Genomic DNA, 12,626 nt, shown 5'->3' with positions numbered 1-12,626 from the left:
TTCTGTACCTTTTGTCTTATAGATAAATTAATCTGATTTGAGGAAGGGAAGTGAAATCACAGAAATGGTGGGACAAAGATTAACCAAAGCAACAGTGATATACAGACGGTATGTTAGAAATGAACTTCAAACTTTGGGGGAGTAGGATGTCAGGGTTGGGGGAAGGAGGACAAAATGAGGAAGGGGTAATACAGTTAAAAATGTACTCATGGGGGTGGGAAGGTGGCTCAGAGGTAGACCGCTTGCCTTTCATGCCTGAGGCCCTGGGTTATATTCCTCAGCACCACATAAGCAAAAATAAAAAACCCAGAAGTGGCGCTATGCCTCAAGTGGTAGAGCACTAGCCTTGAGCTGAAGAGCTGAGGGACAGCGCCCAAGCCCAGAGTTCAGGCTCCATGACTGGACCCTCCTCCCCAAAAATGTACTCATTACTTATGTAACTGTAACCCACCCCTCAGTATATCACCTTCATAATATAAAATCCGCCCCCCCCAAATAAGAGAACTCACCCAAATAGAGAAAATTAGAGAAAAAAATGACACATCACAACATAAATAAGAAAAAATTAAGAAGTTTATGAGAGTACTTTGAAAACCGTATCCCAATCACCTGGTGAATCCTGGAGAAATTCATGCCTTCCTATACTTGATCTGAGCCAAGAAGTAACACATAAGAAGTAATGAAAATGAAATGTCAATAAACCACTTTCCATTCCAGAAAAATCTAGGACTCAATGAATTTACCATGAAATTAAGGCCTGCAAAGAACTTACAGTACTTAGAACTAACTCTTCACTGGAATAGAAAGGGAAATGGAATTATCAAAACACATTCTATGAGGCTAGAATAAGACTCTTCCCCAAATCATGTAGGGACTCACCAAAGAAAGAGAACTATGAACCCAGTTCTTTGGTAAGCATTGATACAGAACTTCTTAAAATATTCTCACCAACCAATTTTTGCCACTAACAAAAAAATCATATCGCATGATCAAATAGGTTTCAGCCTAAGATATAATTGGATTCAATATTCTTGTCACTAAACATAATACAAACCATCAGCGGAAGCTGGGACAAGAAACACATTATCGTCTATATGTATGTAGAAATAGCTTTTAACAACCTGCAATACCCCTTTATGATTTAAAAAGTTATCAGAAGCTAGGAATGCATGAAATATTCCTCAATATACTACTGATTATGTATATGATAGTGATAATTAGTAATTATGTAACAGTGGAAGTATGAAGACATTAAAATCAGGAATGAGACAAGAATGTCCTCTCTCTCTACTATTCTTCAATATGGTAGTGGACTATCTAGGAAAAGCAATAGGGAAGAGAAAATCATAAAGAGGGTGCAAATAGGGAAGAAGTAATCCTATCCCTTTTTACAGATGAAATGACCCTATAGCTTCCAGCCTTAAGATAGTAAAAGTGATGTTAACTTTCAGCAATGTTGCACGGTATATAGCCCACAAGAATCAGTAGTTTTTTCTGTGTTACCAACAATGGGAAGAACCAGGCTGAAATCCAAAAAAACCCCTCATATGTATTAGCCTCAAAATCAAAACAAATCCAAACAAAACAAAAGAACAACTACAAAGCTGGGAATTAATTAATTTAACTAAAAATGTGAAGGACCTCTACTGTGAAAACTTTAAAATTATAAAAAGGGAAACTGAAGGAGATTTAAGGAAATGGGAAGTCTTTCAATGCTCCTGGTTGGAAGAATTAATATAGTGAAAACTGAAATACTACCCCAAACTATTAACAATGCAATACTTATCAAAATCTCAACAATATTCTTCAATGCATTCGATAAAGCAATTCAAATTTAATATGGACGAAAAATGAAAGGCTTGGGAAAATTCTACCAAGAGAAAAGACAAAAGAATGCAGACAGAATAATATAGGTTTCATGGATTCATTCAATTATGGTATCTACAAGTGAACAAGACAGTTAGAACGGTCATTATGAAGAAAGCTAACAATAGCAAATGCTGGCATGGATGCAGCCAATTGGAACCCTATGACACTGCTGGTTGGAAATTAAATTGTTCAAATACTGTAGAATTCAGTTTGGAGTTTCCTGAAAAGAGTAAATATACATCTCCCTTAAGACCCAGTAATTCCCCTCATGGGCAATAATCCAAAAATTAACAAACAAGCTCACATGAAAGCTACAACTATAACTATGTTCAGTGACCAGGTCCAGAGTTCAAGGACTGGAAAAAAGTTACCACTGCTGGCATTTGTTTCCACAAATATGAACCCTTTGACATAAGATACCAAATCATTCTATTTGCAGTAGCTAGCATAGGACTTAAAGGTAGTGGTTGAAAAAATGGCTTCTTTGTTGAATATTAGGAAAAGATGTAGGCAGCCCAAGAAAAGGGAGATTTTGTTGTTGTTGTTGTTGTTGTTCGAGGGGCTTGAAGTCTAGGCATGGGCACTGTCCCTGAGCTCTTCAACTCAAGGTGGGTACTCTATCTCTTGAGCTACAGTGTCACTTCTGGTTTTTTGGTGGTTAAATGGAGATAAGAGTCTCAGGGACTTTCTTGCCCAGGCTGTGTTTGAACCGCAGTCCTCAGATCTCAGCTTCATGGGTAGCTAGGATTACAGCTCTGAGCCACTGGCACCAGGCTAAAAATGGAGGATTTTTAGAAAAGAAAATCCACCTCTTCACTGGTGTCGAAACCTCAGATATCAGTATTAGAACACTTCACCTTCAACTCATTTCATCAGAAATTTGTAAATTTTCTCTTTTCTTTCATGCAGGAATACTGCAGTCAGTATCAACTCAGCTGTGGGACTGAACAGTTGTATGGCTTGCTAGCACCTAAATCAAGAACTGTTACATCAAAACAAATGAGACCTACTTTTGGAATAATTGTTTTCTCTTTTTATAACAAATCTTTGCTTGATTATTTCCTAATGTGACTGATGACATTTTCATTCTCTTCAGCCTTCTCCCACATGTGGTCAAATATTTAAGTATTCAAAGATTTCCATTGATAATTCATTAAGCTGACCTCTAAGAAAATGTGCATTTCTGGAATTTGGTTTTCTGTCTTGTACTTACATGCATAGGCTTTCTATGATTTATTTGTTCTACAAGGAATTCTACTTTCTAATTTTTGTGTGATCAATTTTAGTCTCTGTTCAGTCTTTCTGACAATCTCTCTGGAGTCTCATTTGAGTCTGCCTCATAAAAAATATATTATTTATCAGCTAAATGACTTTCAGCTTCTGTTTTTGCCTGACGTCATGTAGGCTGTGCTGTACTTACTGGAGTTTTTGTTTGTTTGTTTGTTTTGTGTGGTATTTTTTTTTGTTTTAGAGGTCTAATATTACTATTCAAGATAGTAGCTTCTCGGGGTCCCAGTGATACCCTGACCTAGAGTCAAAGGGGTTTTTCTCCTAAAGATACAAAGAAACAGCTGACTAAATTCCTGTTAATTGTCTCAAAATGAGGCAATCTGGCATCCTTGCAAAGCCATCAATAATCCTCTGTAACCACTTATAGAAATGGTCTATCAAGATGGCTTTTCAAGGTTGACTGTGAAAAATGTTCATTTCCAATTCAGCACCATGAAGCAGATCACATTCCATGGAGCAGACTTTTGGAAGGAAGGTCCCCTTCCTTCCTTCTCTTATCATACATCAAACCATAATGTTCTGCAGTTGTGGCCAGCCTGGAGCACATTTTCCCAAGAATATTCTGTAGTGTAAAAGAGGACCAACTATGAAAATAAAGGGGAAAATACTTGTCTACTACAGACTGATTTATCTTACTTTTATCTTCTGTTATTTTCATTACTTCAAACACATGGATAAATTATATTGGGATTAGACAAGTGGCAAAGGATTAATGGAATAAACATTCAGTTTACTTTCATATATCCAATATAATGCACTTAATCCCTTATGGAAAATAAAATCTGACTGTAGAAACAATCTCAGAAATATAAAATAAGCCTCAATATGAATAACCAGGCACATATACACCATCATCTACTAAGAAATTCAGTCTCTCTTTAAATATTTATTTGGTACAAAATAATAAAATTTAGTTGATGAATGTGACTTTTAAGTATCATCTGAAATACTCCTCGTGTATATGATTGTAAATGTTTTAGATGTCACCTAGACAGGAATTAAACATGCATGTAAAATTCAAATTTCCACAATTTAAGCTAGATTAGAGGAGTCATACCCTCCTGTATTGTGTGGTGTGAATTTTATTACAATGCTGAACTCTTCCACCTAATACCAACAGTCATGTGCAAGAATTTATTTTTTCATGTTAAGATGAGTGCTAAGTGTAGGATACACTTTGAATTATTACATTAATTTATTAAAATTAGTTTCACTTTTTCTTTTCTATATCTGCAGAAAGTAAAATTATATAGTAAACATTCAATAAGAAGTAATCAATAATAAGTAAACTATTATTAAATTGATATACTATTAAACTGTGATTTGAATTGTAGTTCTGACAAATTGTGATTTAAACAACATTTAATAGAATTATGGGTAATGTTTTTTAAACTTACCATCTTGTTATTGTTTTCTAATTGTGTCATTTGTTTTCTTGATCCAAGTCATCTCTTCGCCTCAATTGTTTAGTTTTCTACTTTATCTATATTGGTTTGCTGATTATGCATTTTGTTTTCCCTTTTTAATAACTGACATGAGGCTGAAAATCTGTATGATAGTTTATGACTTCCTACATTAAAGTCAAATTGCTGCTCTCCACATCTGTTCCACTTTTCTTTGTAAAGTACAGAATTTCCTCTAGTGCCACCGACTGTATTGCTGCTCTCACATATTTTATTTTATTTTTTATTTAAATTTTATTGTCAAGGTAATGTACAGAAGGGTTATAGTTACATAGTTAAGGTAATGAATTAATTTATTTTTTAACTTGCTAGCCCTTCACCTATTTTTCTCCCTCTTCCCTCCCAACGAACCTCCCAAGATCGTTTCCAACATATTGTTTTGTGAGTAGCACTGTTGCATAGGTTCCCCCTTTGTCCTTTGTCTCACTATTTTGTTTTTTTTCCTTCCCCTTCCCCAGTTCAGATCAACATATTTACAATACCCAGGGTATCAAAATCAAATACAGTGGCTACAAGGAATAAACCATAGGTGGGGAAAACACAAAAGGATAAAAATAAATCATGTAGTACATTGAGAACAACAACAAAAAAAAAGAGCATGTCTTGGAGTTCATTTCACTTAGAATCACCTTATATGGTAATATATACATAGTTATTGAGCTATTCTACTCATCTACTAAGATTATCCTTGATGTACACATAATACTCCCTATGACCTAGTAATCCCACTTCTGGGCATTTAACCAGACGACCACAAACAAGGCCACACTAAAGCTTCCAGCACAATTATGGTTATCCCAGTAATATTTACCATAGCTAAGATATGGTATCAACCCTGATGCCCCTCAGTAGATGAATGGATCAAGAAAATGAGACACACACACTCACATACACACATGCACACACATACTATGCTTCCATAGAAAGAAAGATACCACCTCATTTGTAAGGAAATGGAAGGTCTTGGAAAAAAATCATATTAAGTGAAATAAGTCACACTTAAAGATACATAGTTCCCATGGTTTCCCTTATTTGTAATAATTAGTTACTTCAAGGATAATCTCATGTATTTTATTTTATTTTTTTTATTGTGAACATACTGTACAGAGGGGTTACAATTACATGGGCAAGATAATGAGTACATTTCTTATCAAGCATTGCAGCCTCGTCCTATGTTTACTCTTCACATCCCTTCCCAGCCTCCCCCGCTCCCCAACCCAATCCTCCCCACCACACCAAAGTTGTAAAGTTCGTTTTCAACATGACAAATTGTACTTCTCATTGTTGCAACGGGTCCAACTGTAACCTTAAATGACTTGTTTTTTCCTACTCCACAAATTATACCGACATCAAATGTAGTGAAACATCAACAAATTGGAGAAATCTGAAATCAAGAATTTAATGACACTTCTAAACCTCCTTGAAAAAGAGTAGCAAGATAAACCCCAATCCAGTAGATGGAAAGAAATAATTAAAATCAAGTCAGAATTAAATGAATTAGAATCCAAAAAAACTATAGAAAAAAATCAACAAAACAAAGAGTTGGTTCTTCGAAAAAAATTAACAAAATTCACAGACCCTTAGCAAATCTTATCAGAAAAAGAAGAGAACACACTCAAATAAATAAACTCAGAGATGAGAATGGAAACATCACCACGGAAACAACCAAGATTCAAACATTATACGGAAATACTTCTCAAAACTTTATGCTAATAAGTTTGAGAACTTGGCAAAAATGGACCTTTTCCTAGCAAATATTGACATGCCAAAACTAAACCAAGATGAGTTAAATCATCTTAACAAGCCCATATCAAGCCTTGAAATAGAAATAGCAATAAGAGACCTCCCATCTAAGAAAAGACCGGGACCAGATGGTTTTACAGCAGAATTCTACAAGGCCTTCAAAGCAGAACTCACACCAATACTTTTCCAACTCTTCAATGAAATTGAAAGAGAAAGTTCACTACTGAACACATTCTATGAAACCATCATAACCCTCATCCCAAAACCAGGCAGGGACTCATCAAAGAAAGAGAACTATAGACCCATTTCTTTGATGAACATTGATGCGAAACTTCTCAACAAAATTTTGGCCAATGGACTTCAACAATTCATCCAAAATATCATACACCACGATCAAACAGGATTCATTTCAGGGATGCAAAGCTGGTTCAATATACGCAAATCAATTAATATTATTCATCACATCAACAGGAACAAGGATGAGAACCACATGGTTATCTCAAAGATGCATAAAAAGCATTCGACATAATCCAACACTCCTTTATCATGAAGGTTTTGGAAAAATTAGGAATCCATGGAGCATTCCTCAGTACAATAAAGGCTGTATATGACAAACCTACAACCAGCCTTATACTTAATGGTGAAAAACTAAAGCCATTTCCTCTTAACTCAGGAACAAGACAAGGATGTCCACTCTCTCCACTTCTCTTCAATCTAGTATTAGAATGCCTAGCTACAAGATGCAAACATAAAGGGGATCCAAATAGGGAAAGAAGAATAAGGATCTCTGTCTTTGCAGATGACATGATCTTGTATTTAAAGAATCCCATAGACTCCACTCCCAAATTACTCAAGCTGATTCAAAACTTTGGCAAAGTAGCAGGGTATAAAATTTTCCCCTCCAAATCAATGGCTTTTCTGTATGCCAACAATGAGAAAAGTGTGGCTGAAATTAGGAAAGCAACTTCATTTGTAATAGCCCCACAAAAAAATAAAATACCTAGGAATTAACTTCACCAAAGAAGTGAAGGACCTCTATGATGAAAACTTTAAAAACCTGAAAATCAAAACAGAACTTAGAAAATGGGAAAACTTCCCATGCTCCTGGATTGAAAATATTAACATCGTGAAAATGGCAATACTTCCCAAGGCTATCTCATGTATTTTAATTTGACAGTTTGTTCTATGTTGAGCGTGCAACATTATTGCTATATTGTTTGTTATCATTTCTACAAACAGGCAGGTTTATTGAAAGTATTAAGTTCATCTTATCCATTACTGAAAGAAGAACATCTAAAAGAGCAACCCCTACTGTGAAGAACAACTCCCACTTAATTACCTTCATTCCTATGTAAGGCCAGTGTTGTCCCCTGTATCCTCATATTGTACATTTCAACTCTATACCTCATACTCTATATCTAGTATCTTCTACATTGTCAACTAAATGCCCCAGAAGTTCCACTTTGCTTTACTTTTTAAAAAAAATTCTGTCTTAATATTTGAGGTTGGAACGTGTGTGTGTGTCTTTGTGTGTGTGTGTGTGTGTGTGTGTGTGTGTGTGTGTGCGTGCGCGCGCGTGTTTACACAGCTCAGAACACAACATTTTTCTTCATTTCGAATGCATCTTTCAGGTCGTTGTAAGTTGTGGCTAATGGGAGCAGTCCCTTGTTATTTTAAAAATGAAACAGAAAAAGATATTTGTGCATGTACCACAGTTGTTTTATTAGTCTGTAGTTGAACACTGAACATTGACTTATATCTTGGCTGCTCTTGTGAATAATGTGAATAAAAATGAACTACAGATATATTTACGAGTAACTCAGAGAGAAATAATCACATGATTGATGGGTCAGATGATATCTCAACTTTATACTTCTTTAGAAACTTGAATACTACTTTCTACAACGAAAATACTAACCTGTTTTTGGACCAATAGTGTAGAAAATTTCCTTTTTCCCACACTCTCACCAACATTATTACCTTTTAATCAAAGGTAATAAAGGGCAGGTTTTTACTATCTGCAGTATCCTATACTGGCCTTAACTTAAATCCAACCTCTTAAATGCTTGGAATTACAAGCCTTTACCACCATAACTGGTTCCATTGATTTTTGATGAGTTATATTTATGAAGTTGTATCATAGTAATTTTGAATTATATTTCTCTAATGACATCTGCTCAAAAAGCATTAAGGCAGCATAGAAGTTGTATTAAACACAACTTTGTAAACCCACAGGCAATTTTCAGGGCTTTATGGAGAACAAGTCTATTCAGACCTTTTGTCCATTTTTAATCCAGTTTCTGGTTAATCTCATCTTTAATCTCGCTAAACCAGATCAATAATTAATTCAAGGTAGTAGAAAAGAAAAAAATGTAGCAACTCCTAACATTTTTCAGTTTTCAATAACATAGTATTGCTTAAATCATTTTCTGTTAACAATTGATACTATATAACTCAATTTAGTTAGACCTGTTACAAGGCTGTAGTTTATTTATTTTGGTTTCTTTCAGTCTCAAGTAGCTCAGATTTCAAACTGAAGAATAAATGGAAGGAAGCAAACAAAAAAAAAAAAAAAGCTCCTCTCATCCGATGATGCCTGTATAAGAATGAGGAAAGAGTTCATCCTTCTAAGGACCTATGATAGGACAACAAAAAAAAAGAATTTATTCTTCTATGTCTTCTTTATCTTTGCGACGTAACTTAAATGTTGTAAAACACAATATACTGCTCAGATACTTTTATGTTTTATCAGTTTTGCACATTTTCATATGGATTTCACCTCAGTCTACAACATTCCTTCATCATTTTGTCCCTGATATTTTTACACTATCAAGACATAAGATAACCAGTTTGATTTACAGCATGAGAAATTATCCACCTGGCCTCCTTGGAAGCAGAGCATGATCAATAGATATTACTTCTGGTTGCTCACTACATGTAATGGTTTCTGTACTACTTATCACATTCTATTTAGTATTTTAAAAAGATTGCTGGCTAAACTCAAAGCTCATTCCTAGAAGTTTATGTTAAGTGTTTCATAAGTTTCATTCCCTTAATTGTTAAGATAACATTCGCTATAACGCTAATGTTATTACCATTTTAGTGTTGGGAAAAAATGTAATTAAAGGCAGTAAGTGCATGGCCTAAAGACACACACAGTGAGGAAGGAAATGGGAAAAAGTTTCCAAAAGTCTTTCAGCAATACACAAAATGTAGATAAAATCTCTCCATTGTATGACACTCTTAATTCAATATTCATATTGTCCAAGAAATAATAGCATACTAAATATTGCCCATGGTGATTGTTTTCTGTCACATTTATCTTCAACACAGATTGTGTTGGTGATATTGGTTATCATACACAGAACTGAGCTTATACATTGAGGTCCAAAGAGAGGCAAATTTCTTCTGTCCCACAATTCCAGTATCCTATTTAAAAAGTACTAAAATTTTAAATATCAGCACTTACTGTCTTATAAGTATCCAAAAATTAAAAAATCATAAATAATCACTCCAAAATGCTTTAAAATTGGAGATACTAAAACATGCCCCTCTGAAGTAAATTTTCTTCTACTTTTAACGTTATTCTGAAAACCTTTGCTGGTTTGTCACACCTGTAATCCTAACTACTAGGGATATCTACTCAGGTGCCTGAGATTTGTGGATAACAGTTGGAAACCAATCAGGGCAAAAGAAATTCATGATATTATTTTTCAAAAATTTTAATGAACTAGCAAAGGGCCAAGAATGGAGATGTAGCTCATTTAGTAGCTCACCAATGTAGAGAGAAAAGGTCTAGCAAGACCTTGAAGCTCTGATTTCAAACTCTGAGCAAGCCAACACACATGCAAGTGCTTGAGCACATGCGTGCATTCACACACATATTTATTCAAAATACCTTCATATCGGCGTTTTGCATGAATTTCTTTGCTAACGATATTATATGAGTAAAATAAAGGAAATAAACTCTTCCATCTCAGAACATTTTTATACGTTCATATTGTAAAAATACTGTACAGAGAGGTAACATTTACATGAGCAAGGTAATGAGTAAATTTCCTAAAAAGCATTGTTACCTCCTCCTTTATTGTTCCCCTACCATCCCTTCCCTCCCACCTCCACAAGTCCATTAACCTCCTCCCTTTCCCCCCTCAATTGTAAAGTTCACTTTACAAAATAGTTTCTTGTGCATCTCATTGTTACAATGTGTCAACCTGTATCCTTATTTAAGCATTTTGGTTTTTTTTTCCTTCTCCAAAGCAAATTAGAGGAGGAGAGTATATAAAAGATGTAGGCGCAACAACTTCAAATACAGTGAAACAGGTGTTGTAGCATGGGGGAGGAACATATAAAGAAACAAAAAAACACATACTGTACGTTATAAGTACGTGAGAAACAATAGCAAGAAAAAAACCCACTTGTGTCCCTAACTTGGGGTTCATTTCTGTTAACATAACCTTATCTGGTCATGTACACATAACTTTTGACCTTTTCTGCTTATCTCAGACATATATTAGTTATTGAAAATTAGAGAAACCATGTGACCTATGTTTCTTTGGACTTGGCTTACTTCACTTAATAATTTTTTTCCAAGTCTTTCCATTTCCTGACAAATTGGGCGATGGAATGCTTCAGGAATTTGCCTGTCTTCCTTGCGCAGGGGCCATGTTAATCTTCTCTGTATCTTTCCAATGTTAGTGTATGTGATGCTGGATTGAGCACAGAACATTTTTTTATATATAAATTGTAATTGATTTTCTTAAACTAGACAATTCAACAAAAACTAAGTTTAAAAGAATTGTGAAATTTTAGAAACATGTACTTCTTACATAAGTACACAATTAAGAATAAAGTCAAGATTGACATGTCAAAAACAAAATAATTCCAGATACTTGTTGTTCAAGAGATGTGTAGGAGGAGGAATTCAATTATTCTATACAAGGGACATGTCATAATGAACACTGCAGCAAGTGTTAATGTTTGTTAAAAGTTTTAATGTTTTAAATATATTTAATTTTTGGAATTTGCTTATATATGCCAAAACTGGGACTGTTTGGCAGGTCATAATACTTTTCTATAAAGTATTTAAGATTTATGGTAGCAGATAAATACTACTAAGTATGTCCATTTCAGAGTTTATAGAAACTTTACTGATGAGAAGTTGCAAAGTCTTTCTGTAAAGGGGCAGAATAGAGTTGACTATGTTAGCTACACAGTTTCTGTTAAAACTGTAGGCCTTCCTTACTTTTTATGTTAGTGAGGAACAAATGATATAAGCCATATACAAATTATGAGGTGAACTATAAATGGTAATCTTAGTGGGTGATTTAAACACTACTTATAGCCTATAAAATTCTTGTGGAACATAATAATCTTAGCCAGTGTTAAATGTAAAGAAATATGACAATAATAAATCTAATTTGTAGTACACTTCAAATACTGAAAACACTGGTAATTGTTTCGTTTTTTATTGTGTTAATCATTAATATTTAATTATTGGTTTCCTTTATTTGTAGCATTGTTTTCCTTGTTGTAATATAATACAACTTTTTGTAAGTTGTCATTAGGAGGTACTTTGAGAAGGTTACTGCGATGGCCACACAATTTTTTATAGGTGCATGTGAATTTATAAAGAGGAAAATTAAGAACAAAATATGTATTTAAAAATGATCAAATAGAGTCTGATTCAGGAGTGTTGATAAATGTCCACACCTAAAATATTAGCGCTAGGCTGAAGCAGCGTTATTACAGAATTGAGGTCACAAAAGTGAGAGACTGTGTTTTGTTTTGATTTTATTTTTATTTTGTTGGTCATGGGGCTTGAACTCTGGTGCCTGGATGCTGTCCCTCAGCTCAAGGCTAGTGATACCACTTGAGCCACAGCACCACTTCCATCTTTTTCTGCTTATGTGATACTGAGAAATCAAACCCAAGGGCTCATGCATGCAAGGCAGGCACTCTAACATTGAACCACCTTCCCAGTACCTAAGAGACTGGGTTTTAAAAATCATCTAAACAACCTTTGCTTTCTGCTTTGGGTTATATAATGAAATATATGAGTATCTTTTTATGTTTTAGTGCATTGTCATACTTTTCATATATACTAACTTCACCCACTTTATCCTTGTCAAAGTTATGAAATATCTCTGAGAGTTTGCTTCTATGAAGATTGTTTTTTTGTTTTTGTTTTGTTTTTTTGGTCAGGTCGTGGGCCTGACCTCTGGGCCTGGGCACTGTCCCTCACCTCTTCAGCTCAAGGCT

The 12,626-nt window shown here is 34.6% G+C and overlaps 1 pseudogene; it reads right to left on the bottom strand.

Annotated features, from left to right (window-relative positions):
• Window positions 1–10,974: 10,974 nt before the first annotated feature.
• On the bottom strand, window positions 10,975–11,087 carry LOC122103005 (annotated as a pseudogene).
• Window positions 11,088–12,626: the final 1,539 nt, after the last annotated feature.

The sequence above is a fragment of the Dipodomys spectabilis genome, unplaced genomic scaffold, assembly GCF_019054845.1.
Source record: "Dipodomys spectabilis isolate Male_0828 unplaced genomic scaffold, ASM1905484v1 ptg001250l, whole genome shotgun sequence".
Classification (NCBI taxonomy): domain Eukaryota; kingdom Metazoa; phylum Chordata; class Mammalia; order Rodentia; family Heteromyidae; genus Dipodomys; species Dipodomys spectabilis.
The sequence above is the reverse complement of the archived record's forward strand: the minus strand, read 5'-3'. Positions and strand labels throughout refer to the sequence as shown.